This window comes from Balaenoptera ricei, chromosome 13 (assembly GCF_028023285.1).
Source record: "Balaenoptera ricei isolate mBalRic1 chromosome 13, mBalRic1.hap2, whole genome shotgun sequence".
Taxonomy (NCBI): domain Eukaryota; kingdom Metazoa; phylum Chordata; class Mammalia; order Artiodactyla; family Balaenopteridae; genus Balaenoptera; species Balaenoptera ricei.
This window is the reverse complement of record NC_082651.1, coordinates 46,958,651-46,974,480: the sequence shown is the minus strand read 5'-3', so window position 1 is coordinate 46,974,480 and position 15,830 is coordinate 46,958,651. Positions and strand designations below refer to the sequence as shown.

General features: G+C 42.9%; 1 long non-coding RNA gene across 2 annotated transcripts in view; it reads left to right on the top strand.

Annotated features, from left to right (window-relative positions):
- LOC132376816 (uncharacterized) overlaps positions 1-15,830 on the top strand; it is a 215,366-nt gene that overhangs the window by 37,262 nt on the left and 162,274 nt on the right. For both annotated transcript variants that reach the window (XR_009506436.1, XR_009506435.1), the window contains exon 2: positions 14,254-14,491. This is a non-coding gene — a long non-coding RNA (uncharacterized LOC132376816). The remainder of the gene's footprint in view (positions 1-14,253; positions 14,492-15,830) is intronic.

Genomic DNA, 15,830 nt, shown 5'->3' with positions numbered 1-15,830 from the left:
AAGAATTTCACTGTATGTGTTATATTCTTCTTGAAACAGTTCATTTCTTTAGGACAAATGATAACGCCCCACTCCTTTTATACACTTTTCAATTCCAAACTTTATAATAAACATAGTAAGCATTCTAAAACCCATTACTTTCTTGGGCACGGGAGGAAGCGCCTTAAAATTTTGCCGCGTTGGGAGAGCTGGATAATCATGCTTGGATGGTGGTCCTACAGGAAGGGGAATAGAACGGCACTTTAAGTTTCCATAGCTGCTTCAAAGCATAGCATTTTAATACACAGGGTGTCCAGGTCCCACGTTCTTATTTCCTGGTCCAGGTGTGACATCAGATAAGTAGACTTTACATTTTGGTGTTTTCCTGTATAGTAGGTGCAATCAGGGATGTGATTGTTTTTCTCTCCACCAATTCATACCTGGTTCTCTAAGATTTTTCATATTAAGAATTGTTTTAAGAAATTCACGTTAAAATGCTACCAGTGTTCACTTCCCTGGCGGCATAATAGACACTGCTGGTGCCTGCCTAGATCCTTTACCAGTTCTGAGAGCCCATAACCCAGTCTCCCTTCACTTTGCTTCCAGGCTGGCAACAATGGCCTTCTCCACAAGATGCCCTCAGGCCACTAGGGTTGCTTGGATCACAGCATGAGAGCCAGACATGCCTGGGGGTTCCCATCTGCCCTGAGGTGGCTGGCAGCAAATGACTGACCGTGTGGGAGTGAGAAGGGCCAGCTCCTTGACTCAGTGTGAGACAATGTGTGCTCCAGAACGCCCTGTGCAATCAGGGTGAGGCTGAGGCTTGGAATCACACCCATACTCAGCTCTTTCCTTGTTTTTACCTGCTTTCCCACTCCCTTCTTGATTCCTCCTGAAAGCACTTCATTGATATATTACTGGCAAGTGAATCACAGACTCAAGGTCTGAGGCTGGGAACCTGATTTAAGACCAGGTCCGCAGAGGGGGGGATGGTGGTGGTGGTGAGAAGGGTGAATATTATGGATAATCCTGATCATGGTTAAAATAAAGCTCCACTGAGTCTTGATCTGGGGGGCACATGATCTATGCCTAGAGCCTGGAGGTGGCTGCGGGGGGGGGGGGTGCTTACAGTATCTGTTTACCTAGCAAGTCTTGGTGATTTGTGGTGTCTGCTGGGACTGCCAGTGGTCTAGAGAGGAGGATTCCAGATTAGGACTGAGAACCTGGGTGGGCAACAGTCAATTTCTGTAGCTCAGGTTAAACCACTTCTGGAAGCCAGAGTGTTGGTTGCAGTTGATTTTCTCGGTTTCTGAGATTGGAAGTTGGCGTCACAGTCATGATGGCCTCCATGGGCAGAGGGGAGATTTTGTGTGGCCTGATTCTTGATGAGCTGCTGTCTGGGTGCCAAGGTGAAGGGATTCAACCTTTGTGAGTAAACATTTCCTTCCTTTATTTTAAATTCAATTTATTTTATTTTAGACTCAAATTTGCTACTTTTTTACTGTGGTCACAATGTGGATGTATTTCTGTGTGAATTAAAGCAAACAAAGGCATCCATTTTTTCCCAGAAATTTGAAGCTGAGAAGGAAAACGTATCTGTCTTGGCTAAGCAGTCTTCTTCTCTCTCCTCCACCCATCACCCTTCTTGGATTTTTTTTTTTTTTTTTAACACTATCGTATGAGTCAGAATGGGTGTATCACTTTTAATTATTGTTGATTACCATACATGTTGGAACAGCTACCTGTAACACCATTTCCTATCAGAAATAAATGCCGACTTAGTGACCTGCATGAGATAGCTGGTGACCCAGCCCTCAGGGGAGATGGCAGGCAGCCGCCTGACGCTTGTTGAATTAAGAAGTGTGACTATAGTAATTAGCAGTGAGTTTCCAGCACAGGATAGAGTAGATTCAGGGCAGAGCCCAGTTGTCACATAGGTTGACCCCGGTGCGGGAGAAATGAGGGATTTGGGATTGGGGCCTGGAGGGTTGGGGACGGGGTCACGGGAAAGAAGGTCAGTAGCAGAAACCAATTTGACATCCCTGAGCTTGTAATAGGATTTACCCTGGACTCACAGACCTTGGTGGTGTCACCTCTGCAAAAGCTGGTTGACAGTTCTGCAGCCCTGGAGTGTGTAATTGGGACCAGAAGAGTTAAGTCTTGACTGCTTTGCCTCTAGTATGTACTTAATGGATCACAAACAAAAAGGAAGAGACACAGTGTTAAAATAGAACTGGGGCACAGATTGAAATGATACGTGATTACTAGCAGTTGTACAATTCATGGAAAAAATGTGCATGCGGGTCTTTTAGGAAGTGTAAATAAAGCAGATAGATTTATGGAGGGGGGAAGTATGCCTTACACACCCAGCTCCTATGTCAACAAATGTTGCCCTCAAGGTAAAATTTTAAAAAAATGTTCTAAGCTCGTATTAGTCACACGCATTTATTTTGGGCATAATTTGTGCACTATTTGGAAGTTGGCAAGAACAGGAATGTTAGGGCCAACATTTGGTCTTGCTTCAGGAGTTTCTATGAATACGAATGCCTGAAGTTTACATAGGCTTATGCCGTCTCTATAGCAACATGTGTTTGTTGTGAAAATCTCGCCTTTTAAAGTCAAGAATTTGTATGTTAACCGCAGATTCAACACGCTACCTAATTCTGGTGTTTTAAAACACTTTTAGGACTGTTGCATGTTCAATATTGGATTGGATTGGATTGGAGGGAGAGTTGATGGGTGTCCCTGGAAAATACACTCTCTCTGTTTCTCTCTCTGTCACTGAGAAGGGAAGCCCTTGCTTTTGGAAGTTAACCTTAACGTGCCCCCAGATGGAGCCAAATGAGTGGAACTTCAGTCCATGGAGCTGCTCTGGCAGATGTGAGAGCCCAGTTTGAAGCACCAAAGGACACATGGTTGTTGATTGTAATTTTTCCACCGAGTGTTTAGAACTTGGGAAGACCTTGGGGAGTACGTGTTCGGCTGGCCCTGCTCCTTCAGGGCCTGGAGAGCAGAAAAGGGCTGCATGGGCTCCAGCACGCACGAGGGAGAACAGCCCACATCTTTCTGGCACCCTGAGGCCCAGGGACTCACCTGTGCAGTTCCATCCCTGTTGGGCTTTTGTGTGGTGGTGGCTGTTCTTGCCCTTAGTGGGATTCTTGATGGAATTCTAGTTAGATAACCAGTTGTAGTTGGGAACTTGAGTGTATTTACTGGTTTCCCAGTGCTGGCTTTTGGCAAAATTTTGGTGTGCCTTATATCCACAGCCTCTGGGCTCTGATATCCTACTTCTTTTTTTTTAAATTAACGAATTAATTTATTTATTTTTGGCTGTGTTGGGTCTTCGTTTCTGTGCGAGGGCTTTCTCTAATTGCGGCAAGGAGGGGCCACTCTTCATCGCGATGCGCGGGCCTCTCACTATCGCGGCCTCTCTTGTTGCGGAGCACAGGCTCCAGACGCGCAGGCTCAGCAATTGTGGCTCACGGGCCTAGTTGCTTCGCGGCATGTGGGATCCTCCCAGACCAGGGCTCGAACCCGTGTCCCCTGCATTGGCAGGCAGATTATCAACCACTGCGCCACCAGGGAAGCCCCCTACTTCTTTTTAGTGATGCCCTTTCCTATCCTCAGTGCTTCCCAGGATCCTCAAACTCTCCCCTCCCTGACTTCAGAAGAGGAGAAGGTCAGCTCTTTTATGTTGCTGTGTAAGAGAGGAGTGCTTTTGGAGAGAGCAGTGGGCTTGGAACAAGAACTGGCTTCCACATTAGAATCTGGGACCTGCTTCTTAATAGTGATGTATCCATGGATGGTTTGCAGAAACTCTTAAATCCTCCATTTTGGCATAAAGGAAAAGAAAATAGTACCTGCTTGAATAAGATAATGGATGTGACAGAGCTCTGTAGAATTTTCAACTCTTATTCAAATGCAAGTCTATTACTATCGCTTTAATGAGGAATGGCAAATAGCTTTCCATTCACATCCCAACTTTGTTCAATTGTTGGTAGCTGCTTGGAGTGTTGTGCTGAGAATTCTGAGATGATCTCACAAGGAGGAAAGTGCTGAGATTGATTGGTGATGTCTGTCATTGGCACAGGGAGGCTGGAAGGGTGTGCTCTCCAGTGTACAGTATTGGCACTCTTCGGTCCATTTGCTTTTCAGGAGGGATAGAGAATATGAAATAAGGGGATAAATATTTACCAGTAAAATTTCAGGTGTCAGTGCATGGAGAAGGCATTATTTTGAGGAAGTAGACCTCGCAAAGCCCAGAATCAAGCATGTGTATAGTTCTGACTCTGTCTATGGAAGAGAACTCTCATATTATTTCCCAAGGCTGTTCTCCTGGTTGCGTGGTTAGGAAGATGCTAATAATTGGGACTAGCATTGCACCTTCCCTTTCTGTTGTTCCGTTGTTCAAAACGTCTCTTCCATACATCTTGACATTTGGTAAGATTCAGTTTAGCACTTGGCTCTTTGTTATTCTGTCCTGATCTCTAATGGTTTATTTAGTTTATTTTATTATTTTTTCATTGAGATATAATTGACATATAACATTATATTAGTTTCACGTGTATAACATAATGATCTGATATTTGTATGTATTGCAAAATCATCACCACGATAAGTCTAGTTAACATTCATCTCCATACAGTTACAAAAAATTTTTTTTCTTGTGATGAGAACTTTTAAGGTCTACTCTCTTAGCAACTTTCAAATATGCAATCCAGGGCTTCCCTGGTGGCGCAGTGGTTAGGAATCCGCCTGCCAATGCAGGGGACACGGGTTCGTGCCCCGGTCCGGGAAGATCCCATATGCCACGGAGCGGCTAGGCCCGTGAGCCACAACTACTGAGCCTGCGCGTCTGGAGCCTGTGCTCCGCAGTGGGAGAGGCCGCGATGGTGAGAGGCCTGCGCACCGCGATGAAGAGTGGCCCCCGCTCGCCGCAACTGGAGAAAGCCCTCGCACAGAAACGAAGACCCAACACAGCCATAAATAAAATAAATAAATAAATTTAAAAAATGCAATCCAGTATTATTAACTATCACCATGCTGTACATTACATGTAATTACTTTACATGTAAAGACTAATGATTTTTAGCTATATGCACACATTGATCTGTGAAACTATAAATTGTTTGAAGGGAGGGATTATGTCCTACGTTTTCTCTCCTCTTGATTCCTGGTCTAGAATAAGATATGTAATTATTTGCTTAGCAAATTCTGAATTGATCACTACATTTTTTCTTGTTATATGTACAACATGAATTTTGGAAAATTTGAAAAATAAAAAAGTGAAAGAATCAAGTAAAAATAGGTTATAATATTATAACTAGAGATAATTGCCATTACCATTTGGTGTTTCCTGCCAGCATTTTTTCCTAGGTGCATATTTAGATATAACTTCTAAAATAGGTGAGAGCATACTCTATATAATTATGTAATCTAGTTTTTCCTTTTATGCTGCATTATAAGTACGTCTCTGAATCTTTAAATGAGTCTTCATAAACAATAAAATGCTTAAATTTTAATTTTTAAAACTTCAACTGTTTATTAGTTTGTGACTTAAACAGTAATGCCCATTCATTGTCAAAAACCCTTGAAAGATACAGAAAGATATGGAACGAAAAGTAAACAAGCTTCCTCCCCTCATCTACCTCATTCCCTCACTTCCTGTGGTCCCCTCCCCCCCTTTAAAAAAATTTTATTTATTTATTTATTTATTTGTGGCTGCATTGGATCTTCGTTGCTGCGTGTGGGCTTTCTCTAGTTGTGGTGAGCGGGGGCTACTCTTCGATGCGGTGCGCGGGCTTCTCATTGTGGTGGCTTCTCTTGTTGTGGAGTACGGGCTCTAGGGTGTGCGGGCTTCAGTAGTTGTGGCACACGGGCTCAGTAGTTGTGGCGCATGGGCTTAGTTGCTCCGCGGCATGTGGGATCTTCCCGGACCAGGGTTAGAACCCGTGTCCCCTGCATTGGCAGGCAGATTCTTAACCACTGCACCACCAGGGAAGCTCCCCCTCCCCCTTTTTTAAAACAATTTCTTATGTTTCCTTCCAGACATTAATTTTATATTCGTTGACATATAAAATACAGTTCATATTATTCTTACAGTTTTTCAACATGACTTTTGCACTTATTATATCATGGAATATTTTATGTTACTGCATTCAAAACCATCCCATTCTTTTAAACTGCTACAAAGTATTCCATTCTATGGAAATCTCATTCTTAACCAAAGTCTTATTGGTGGGTATTTGATGGTTTCCATTTTTTTGCTATTATAAACAGCACAGCATTGAACATCTTTACACATATATTTGTTTGCACAAGTGTGAGTGTTTATGTAGGATTAATTCCTAGAGTGAAAATTCTGGACTAAGGGGAGGGTTCACGTTTAAAATATTGAAGGATAAGGAAAAATTGCCCTACAAAAATGTTTATCTATTACATTCTCACCAGCTACACGTGAGCTTTCTGGTTTCAAATGTTATCAACAATATTTTCATAATGAGGAGGTCTAGGGTACCCTGACTACTGTTCCTTTAAAAATAATATTTCTTTGCTCTTTTCACATGGATTATTTTTCCAGATGACCATGGAATCGTTTTGTCAAATTTCTACCCTCCCGGCACAATGGACAAACAAAATCCTTTTTTGTGACTTGGATTAGGATTGTAACCAAAAGTGGGGTCCAGCTGCTCACTGCTCAAAAGCCAATAAAGAGGCAAGGTTGGTGGAAAGGAAAGTTTGCTTTATTTTGGATGCCGGCAACTGGTGGTGGCGGAGGGCGGACACCTGTCCAAAGGCTGACTCCCCCCCTCCTACAATCAGTGGGCAAGAGCTTTCATGGGTTGAGGGAGGGGGCTACATGCAGAAACAGTACAGGCAGCTCTGACTGTCATCTTGAAATTGGTCATTGGTGGTCTGACCAGCATCACCTTGATTGTTTTAGTGCAGTTAGTCTTCAGTTCCAGGGTCGGTTTGTTTCCATTTCTTTGAGGCCAGTTCTCGGAATTGTGGCAGCTTATGTCATGGCTACAGCCTGGTCATCATGTAGTTAACTTCTTCCACCTGGTGGGGCTTTCAGTGTCTATAAGACAGCTCACAGGTTATGGCTCAGAATGTTACCTATAGCCCTTGAGAAGGAACTAAAGGTCTTTGACTATGCTTAATGACTGAACTATTATTATTTGGTCTCTTTTGACTGTTTTCCTTTGTTTCTGCATTTTCTCATTTCTCATTTCTTTGGCTAAGGTTTTTCCACAGGCAAAAGGCAGTCAGGGGACATGGCGGGGCATAGACCATAGGGTCCTGCTTCATTTCAGGATGACATTTAATTTATAGAATAAGATGGAGAGAATTAACATCTTTTCTTTTTTAAAATTTTTACTTATTTATTTATGGCTGCGTTGGGTCTTCGTTTCTGTGCGAGGGCTTTCTCTAGTTGCGGCAAGCGGGGGCCACTCTTCATCGCGATGCGCGGGCCTTTCACTATCGCGGCCTCTCTTGTTGCGGAGCACAGGCTCCAGACGCGCAGGCTCAGTAATTGTGGCTCACGGGCCTAGTTGCTCCACGGCATGTGGGATCTTCCCAGACCAGGGCTCGAACCCATGTCCCCTGCATTGGCAGGCAGATTCTCAACCACTGCGCCACCAGGGAAGCCCCGAGAATTGACATCTTTACTGACACTTCTTATCCAAGAACATAGTTTTTGTTTCCTTTTATTCAAGCTTATTTTGTGTTTTTCAGTAGAAGCAAGCATCATTCTTAAAAGCATTATGTATAATACTCTGTCTATGGATTAAGTAGAATTTATGTGCTGTTGTTCCCTTATTGCTGAACTATCGGATCATTTCCCATCTCTTTCTAGATTTGGCAGTGCTGCTGTGAGCATCAGTGTGCTTTGCTTTTTGACTGAATTTTGCTGATTTCCTTCGAATATATTTCCAAAAGTGGATCAAAGGATCCGGGCATTTAAAAAGCTCTTGGTAGCTATTGGGAGATTGTGAATTTTTAGAAAGGCTCAAACAATCTACTTTCCTACAAGATGTATAGGAGTACCTATCTGGCTGAACCTTCACTAGCATTTCAAGTTAACATTAATAGGAACTTAGCTTTGATGGGAATGAGGTGTGCGGAGGAACACAGTGTATGGCTGTCTCTGCCTGTCTGTGAATAAATCTTTTCTTCTTTCCTCCTTTGCTGAATGTTTTCCCCCCAGTAGAGCCAAGAGACAGTGTTCATACTTCATTAAGACTTCGGAGACGTGTAGTTTAGTAAATTCTTAGGTCTTTTGGAAATTTCAATTGTCCATGGCCACCTAGGAATGGAGGGTAGATTTGGAGAGGTGTATGTCCTTTTTTGCCATGATAAAATTGTCTAATAGCAGATAAGACAGTTGAGGATCACTCCACCCCCTGCAACACACACAAGAATGATTGAGACCTTGCAAATTGTGCAGAGTAACTTGGGCTGGAGGTGGGCCAAGAGGGAGAGCGGTGCCCCAAAGGGCCTCTGGAACAGAAGGGTTCCTCCTGCTTTCCAATAGAAAATGTCAGTTGGATTCCCCATGCCTAGAACCCATTTTAACAAGCAGAATCCAAATTTACTAAGAAAGCCTGGGATGGACACCCGGGCAACCCTCCTCCTAAATGCTTCTTTGCTGTGGGGTTATCATTTACTCCTGTGTACTTTGGCAGACACTGAGCGTGGGAATTAGACACTTAGAATGCTCTCCTTCCATCTGAAAACCCGTTTTGTGGCCACAACCTTGCCGTAGAACCCCCACCATCAGGATTTTTTTGTGGGGTGGGTCATGCTTTTATAGGGCAGTGTCTTTCAGGGCAAGTCTATTAGGCTTGTAGGATGTTTTAATTGGGACAGCATAATTGTAGGGTGCTACAAGGGCCCTGGCAAGGGATACTTTATAAATCAGATTATTATGCTTAGCTGTGTTAACGGGCATTTATGTGCCTTAAATCCTTCATACAGCAATGGGATAATAGCCCTTAAGGCCATAGTTACTATTTTGGTTGGGCCCACTTGTAAAACTGGATCTTTTTATTGTGAAGCTGTTTTCAGTTAGAGGAGTACATAAAACCCTTTAAAAGACAGAATTTCAATTTTGTAGTTGCTGTCATAGGGTTTAAATGGTGTTCTACTATATATGTATGTGTGTAAAAATGTAAATATATATACATTTAATATATATATATATTTAAAAAGCTTAGAACCAAACAGTTAAAATTGTGCTCCTGAAGCAAGACTTCTTAATAATGGAGAACTACACATCTTACTGGAATCTGGCTAAATGCACACCCTTTCTCCTGATCAGTAATAATTTTGAACTTTTGGGAGACAGATTCTCTTTGGTTTTGTAATGTCATTTCTCAGAGGTTCGGGTCCCCCTGGAAGACTGCAGCCTAGTGATGGGCAGCGGTGTGGAGGACGCAGGCTCTGTGGCTTACACTGGGGGCTTGAACACTCTGGCGTGTCTTGACGAGGCTTTGCACATCCAAGGCAGACAGAGTGCCTGGCTGGCTCAATGGGAGGTCCTTGAATGGATTGTGGGCAGCTAGCCATGCTAGTTGGGCTGTGTAGATGTGGCTGGAATGGGATAAGACTGAAAACTGCACGACAAGGGGGATGGGTTATTTCCCAGATGGAGAGGTTCTGGGGCAGTGGGGAGGTCCCCTATTAACAGCAAACACCCGTGTCTGCCACTGATTCCCTTTATTTACAGTGAGAGGGCCGTCCCTCCCTTCCAAGAGCACACACCTGCGAACACCCGCTCCATTTTGAGGGAGGTGACTGGGAATATTCCCAGGAAGCTACTCTGGGGATGGAAACTTTGTCCTAGGTACCTGAGGACTGAGGAATCAGAGGATGGGACAGATTTCTCCTGGTCTTACTATGTACTTACAAAACTAAGTTTGGTGACTGTGGACTTGTTTCTTCTTTCTCTCTTCTCTCTGACGGCCTGTCCTCTTTCTGGTGCTGAATTTGTTAGTCTGAAGGACCAGCCATCGATGTGGTTTCCACAGCCCCGCTCAGGCTGCTTCAGCCTCCCCTTCCCTATATACACCCCGTCAGCCCCGTTCACACATTCGTTCCCAATATTTCTCCTGTATGTGACCCCAGGCCTCTTGTCTGTCCTTTCCCTTCTTGTATATCTGCATCAGGCTATCTCTTCTTTGAAGATTTCTCTCACCACTCTGGGTGTTGTAGACATTAATTATACCAGCTGTTTGGGGTTTATCCTTCCCCACCAGGTATTTATAAACCAAAGAGGCGGTGTTAATAGTTTGTCTCCTGGAGGCGATGAGCCTGACCTGAGTCCTGCTTCTGTCCCCTGCTGGAAGTATCCTCCTGGATATGACAGTTCACCCCTCTGAGCCTCAGTTTCTCATGGAAGACTTGAACCTACCTCATTAATCATGAGGATTAAACATGATTCAAAGCTGTTAAAAGATCTTATCGTGGTGGCAGTGGATAGAAAGCACTCAGGAAGAGTTACTTGCTATCCTTGTTGCTGTTATTATTACTTTGATAGACACGTCATGTCCTGACATCATCATAAGGTCCTCGAGAGCTTCCTTGTATCCACCAGAGCACCTGGACCTGTGCCTACAGGTGACCTTCGGGGCAGGGGGTGTTGAGGACAGCACAGGCCTCATCTCCTCCCAGTACTGACCCTTCGGTTTCTAGAACAAGATATTTGGCAGCCCAGAGGCCCTGCTGAGGTTCTTGGCAAATAAACAATAGCATGTTCTTTAGGAAGCAAGTAAGGTGACTTTCCATCGACCTGCAGTTTCCTCTGTGTGTGTGTGTGTCTGTGTCTGTGTCTGTGTGTGGTGGAGGGAGGTGAGTGTGGCAGGAAGATGAGGGCTTGCAGAGGTGGGGTGAACAACGGGGAGCTGGTTTCCCCTTTGTCTGTCCTGTAGCTTGCTGGTTTTGGAGGCCACATGGTTTAGGGGAAAGAGGACCATGCTAGAGTCAGAAGGCCAGGGATTTGGGGGCCCAATTCTGCCACTTGCCAGCTATGTAAGACTGGGAAATTCACAGTCTTTGGGGGCTGAAGTCTCCACACCTGTAAAGCTGTGCTATTGTACTTCTTAGGGCTGTGGAGGAATCCACTGAGGTAGTCCCTTGTACCTGCTGTGTGAAAAGTGACACAAATATTAGCTGTTGTAATCGGACATGTCCTGGTTGCATTAGTGTAGCTCAGTGATTCCCTTTTTGTTTTTAAGTTATTTATTTATTTATTTATTTATTTTTGGCTGCTTTGGGTCTTCGTTGCTGCATGCGGGCTTTCTCTAGCTGTGGCGAGCGGGGCGGGCTCTTCTTTGTTGCATTGCGCAGGCTTCTCGCTGCGGTGGCTTCTCTTGTTGCAGAGCATGAGCTCTAGGCGTGCGGGCTTCAGTAGTTGCAGCACGTGGGCTCAGCTGTTGTGGCTCGTGGGCTCTAGAGTGCAGTCTCGGTAGTTGCGGCTCACGGGCTTAGTTGCTCTGCGGCATGTGGGATCTTCCTGGACCAGGGCTCGAATCCGTGTCCCTTGCATTGTCAGGCGGATTCTTAACCACTGAGCCACCAGGGAAGTCCTCAGTGATTCCCTTTTTCTTTGCCTTCCTGCCGTGTTCTTCTCTGCCTCTTTATTTGCCCTCTCTCTCCTTCTCCCTCTTCCATTGCTGGGGCAGATCTTTAGTCTGGAAGGAAACAGCAGAGGGAATGGAGCTCCAGATCTCTGGCTGCGTCCTCTGCGCTGCTCTCACTTGGGACATTTCCCTCACACCTTTCAGATGGCTCGGTGATGAAGTGGGATGATCCAAATCTGTGCTCAGAGTTCCTTCTCCCCTCATGCGCATTCCTCAGTGTTACTCTTATCTCCCAGCTAGAGCATGTATTTGTTTGGGAGAAAAGATTATGGTTTGTATGGCTTTGTACAAAGGTGGGAACGTGGTAAGCAGTTAGTAATTGTTTCCTCAGTGGCACTGCTTGCTGGGGATGGATGAGAAAAATGGGACAAATATCCATATAGCCTGTGGATCATTAGACCCTGGAGGGCACGCTTGAGTGGTGGCCCAAAGGGACATGGGCTCAGGCTCCTGACCTCTCTTTTGTGTAGAGTATAGACTTGAGAGGTGGTCTCCAGGATGGAGAGGTGGGTGAGATCTAGCAGTGATTCGACAGACAAACACTTGTGGTTTTTTTTTTTTTTGAAATATAAGTAGCAGAAACCATCCTATTGCTATTTAATAATTAATGAAGATATGTGTTTATAAAGACTAATCAGGAAAAAATATTTAATAAAAAATACAGATCTTTTCAAGAGAAACAGCTATAAATAGATATAAAAATAAGAGAACTAAATTATGAATAACTTCATCCTACTAAATTTGGAAACTCTATATGAAATGAGAACATTTAGAGAACACTATTAAATGCCTATGTTGGTTAAAGGAGACACAGAAAAAACTTGAATAAACAGGTAAGCACCAAAAATTGAAATAGCAATCAAAGACCTCCTCTCCAAAAAGGCACCTGGCTCAGACAGTTTTACAGTTCACTTCTAGCAACCTCAAAATAGAAAAGAGAAAACAACAAAAGCTGCCCCACTCATTTTTGAGTTGAATATAATCTTTATTCTAAAATTGGATGATGGCAATACAAGAAAAGAAAATTACTGACCTCTCTTGCTTATGATCACAGATATAAAAATCCTAGATAAAATATTGTAGCTTATCAACTGTTAGTAGTTAAAAATATAAATATATTGTCATTTGGGAGGTTTATTCAGAAATAAAAGAATGATTCAACATGGTAATATAATCAACACACTAATAGACTAAAGGAGAAAAAAAATCACATAATTATCTCAGTAGATTCAGAAAGGCATTTAATAAAGCTCAATACCTGTTTGTAATGAAAAACTTAAAGCACAAATTACACTTAGTGGAGAAAGATGCATTCCATTTAAGGTCAGAGAGACAAGACAAGGACCTCCATTATCATTCACTAGTGTTAGCACAATACTGGGCTTCCTAGCCAAGACTATAAATAAAGAAAAAGAAATTAGAGGTGTGAATTAGAGGGAAAAGAATGAAACTGTCATTATTTGCAGATAATATGATCATTATATAGCAAAAGCAACAGATTGAACTATTAGAATTAAGCAAGGCTGTCAGATGCAAGATCAGCTTACGAATATCAATAGAATTTCTCAACACCAGCAAAAACAGATTAGAAAATATAATTTAAAAAAGAATAATATTCATGGCAGCAACCAAAACTATGAAATATTTAAGGATTAACAAAAAATAGATAAGACTTCTATAGAAGAAATATTGAAAGTCTTAAAAGCTATAAAAGGAAGTCAGAAGAAATGGTCAGAGTAATTTCTATGTATTTGAGTGGGATGACCATATAACATTATGTTTATTCTCCCCAAATTAACTTACAAAGTCAAGGCAATCCCAAGAAAATTCCAGAAGGATTATTTTTTAAGAGTTTGATAAATGTGTTTTAAAAGTTGTATGGAAAAGTAAATGTTCATGAACAACTCACAAGTTTGCAAAAGGAGAATGAAGAGAGAGATCTTACCCTATCAGATATGGACACGTTACTAGCTGTAATGTGGCCAAAAAAACAGAGAAACAGAACAGTGTAACAGAGAGCTCAGCAGCAGACCATGTGTATAAAGGAACTTCTGAAATGATAAAGATGAGTTGCTAATAAAATTGGATCCTGTGGCCAATTGGATTCCCAAAGATGATTGCAACATTCTCTCCGCTCCCACATATGCTTTTTTTTTTTTTTAATTTATTTTTGTATTTATTTTTGGCTGTGTTGGGTCTTCGTTTCTGTGCGAGGGCTTTCTCTAGTTGTAGCAAGCGGGGGCCACTCTTCATAGCAATGCGCGGGCCTCTCACTATCGCGGCCTCTCTCGTTGCGGAGCACAGGCTCCAGACGCGCAGGCTCAGTAGTTGTGGCTCATGGGCCTAGTTGCTCCGCGGCATGTGGGATCTTCCCAGACTAGGGCTCAAACCCATGTCCCCTGCATTGGCAGGCAGATTCTCAACCACTGCGCCACCAGGGAAGCCCCCCACATATGCTTTTTTACAATGTGACTTTGACACTTTTCCCATTGAAAGGTGGCTTATATGTTTCCTCCCTTGATTCTGGGCAGGTTTTGACTACAGTGGAAGTAATGCTTAGTGATTTCTGAAGCTGGATGATATAAAGTGGTACAGCCTTTGCCTTTTTTCTTTTTTTCTTGGAACTTAGCCACCATAATGTGAGGAAGCCCGAACAGTCTGTGACAATCAAGGGGCAAGTGGGAAGGAACTGCAGCCTCCAGCCCTCAGCCTTGGTTGAACTCCCAGCTGACAGCCAGCCATATGAACTTGCCAGCCGTAAGTGAGCCATCTTGCAAACACATCCTTCAGCCCCAGGCAAGTCATCTCAGCTGCCAGTCCATGGCACAAAGATGAATCATCCTTGCTAATCCCTACCTACAATGCAGGTATGTGAGCAAAATAAATGTTTGTTTTAGTTTTAAGCCACTACATTTTAGAGCATTTTGCTATACATTGTTTTTTTAAACAGCTCTCTGGCTCACACCATATACAGATATTGACTCTACATCATTAAAGGTAAAACAGTACAGTTTGTAAAACATTATGTAGGAGAACATCTTTGGACATAGGAATGGGGAAAGATTTCTTAGGCAAAACCTCAATTGCACAAATCATAATTGAAAATTTGATGAATTTAATTAAATAGAAATTAAATAATTCTACCCAATGAGGAATTGATAAAGTTAACAGACAGACAATAATTTGGAAGAAGATGTTTGTAAAGTATCAAATTCTAAGGGTCTAATATTTGAAATTTACAAGGAGTTGTTGCAAATCAATAAGAAAAAGATAGGAACCTCTGAAAAAGTGGGCAAAGGGATAGAAATTGGGTAGTTCACAAGGAAACCCATTTGACTAAAAAGCATATGAAGATGTTAAAACTCACTAGTAATTAGAAAAATAAAAATAAAAATAATAAGATATTATGTTATACCCATCAGGCTGGCAGCACTTGGAAAGCTGAGAGTATTAGTGTCCTAAGGCAGCTGTATCAAAGTACAAAAGACCAGGTGGCTTAAATAACATGGATTTATTATCTCCTAGTTCTGGAAGCTAGAAGTTCAAAATCAAGGTGTTGGCAGGGCTGGTTCCTTCTGAGGGCTGTGAGGGAGTATCTGTTCCATCCCTTTCTCCTAGCTTTTGGTGGTTTGCTGGCAACCTTTGGCATTACTTGGCTTAGAGATGCATCACTCCAATCTCTGCCGTCATCTTCACATGACATTCTCCCCACATCTTTCTCTTTACATTGTCTTCACGCTGTTTCTCTGTCTCTGTGTCCAAATTTCCCCTTTTTATAAGGACACCAGTCATATTGGATTAAGACCCACCCTAATGACTTTATCTTAACTTGACTGCATCTGCAAAGAACTTATATCCAATTATGGTCACTTTCTGAGCTACTGGGGGCTAGCTCTTCAGCATATGTTTTTTGGGGACACATTTCAATCTATAACACTGAATATTGCTCAGTATTGGTGAGGATGTGAGCCCCAGAAACCCTCAGGTATGGTTGATGAGAGAAGGGATGGGGGCAGCTTCTTTAGGGAGCACCCTGGCAGTACTTGCACTCACACCACATGATTTAACTTTCCTGCTCCTGGGCATATGTGCCTGAGAATTTCCCACATAGATCTGTAAGGAATCTGTATGAAGATGTTCATCGCAGCATGGTTGAGGGAGTGGGGAGCTGGAAGCCTCCTGGTTGTCCATCCTTAGGGTCTGGAT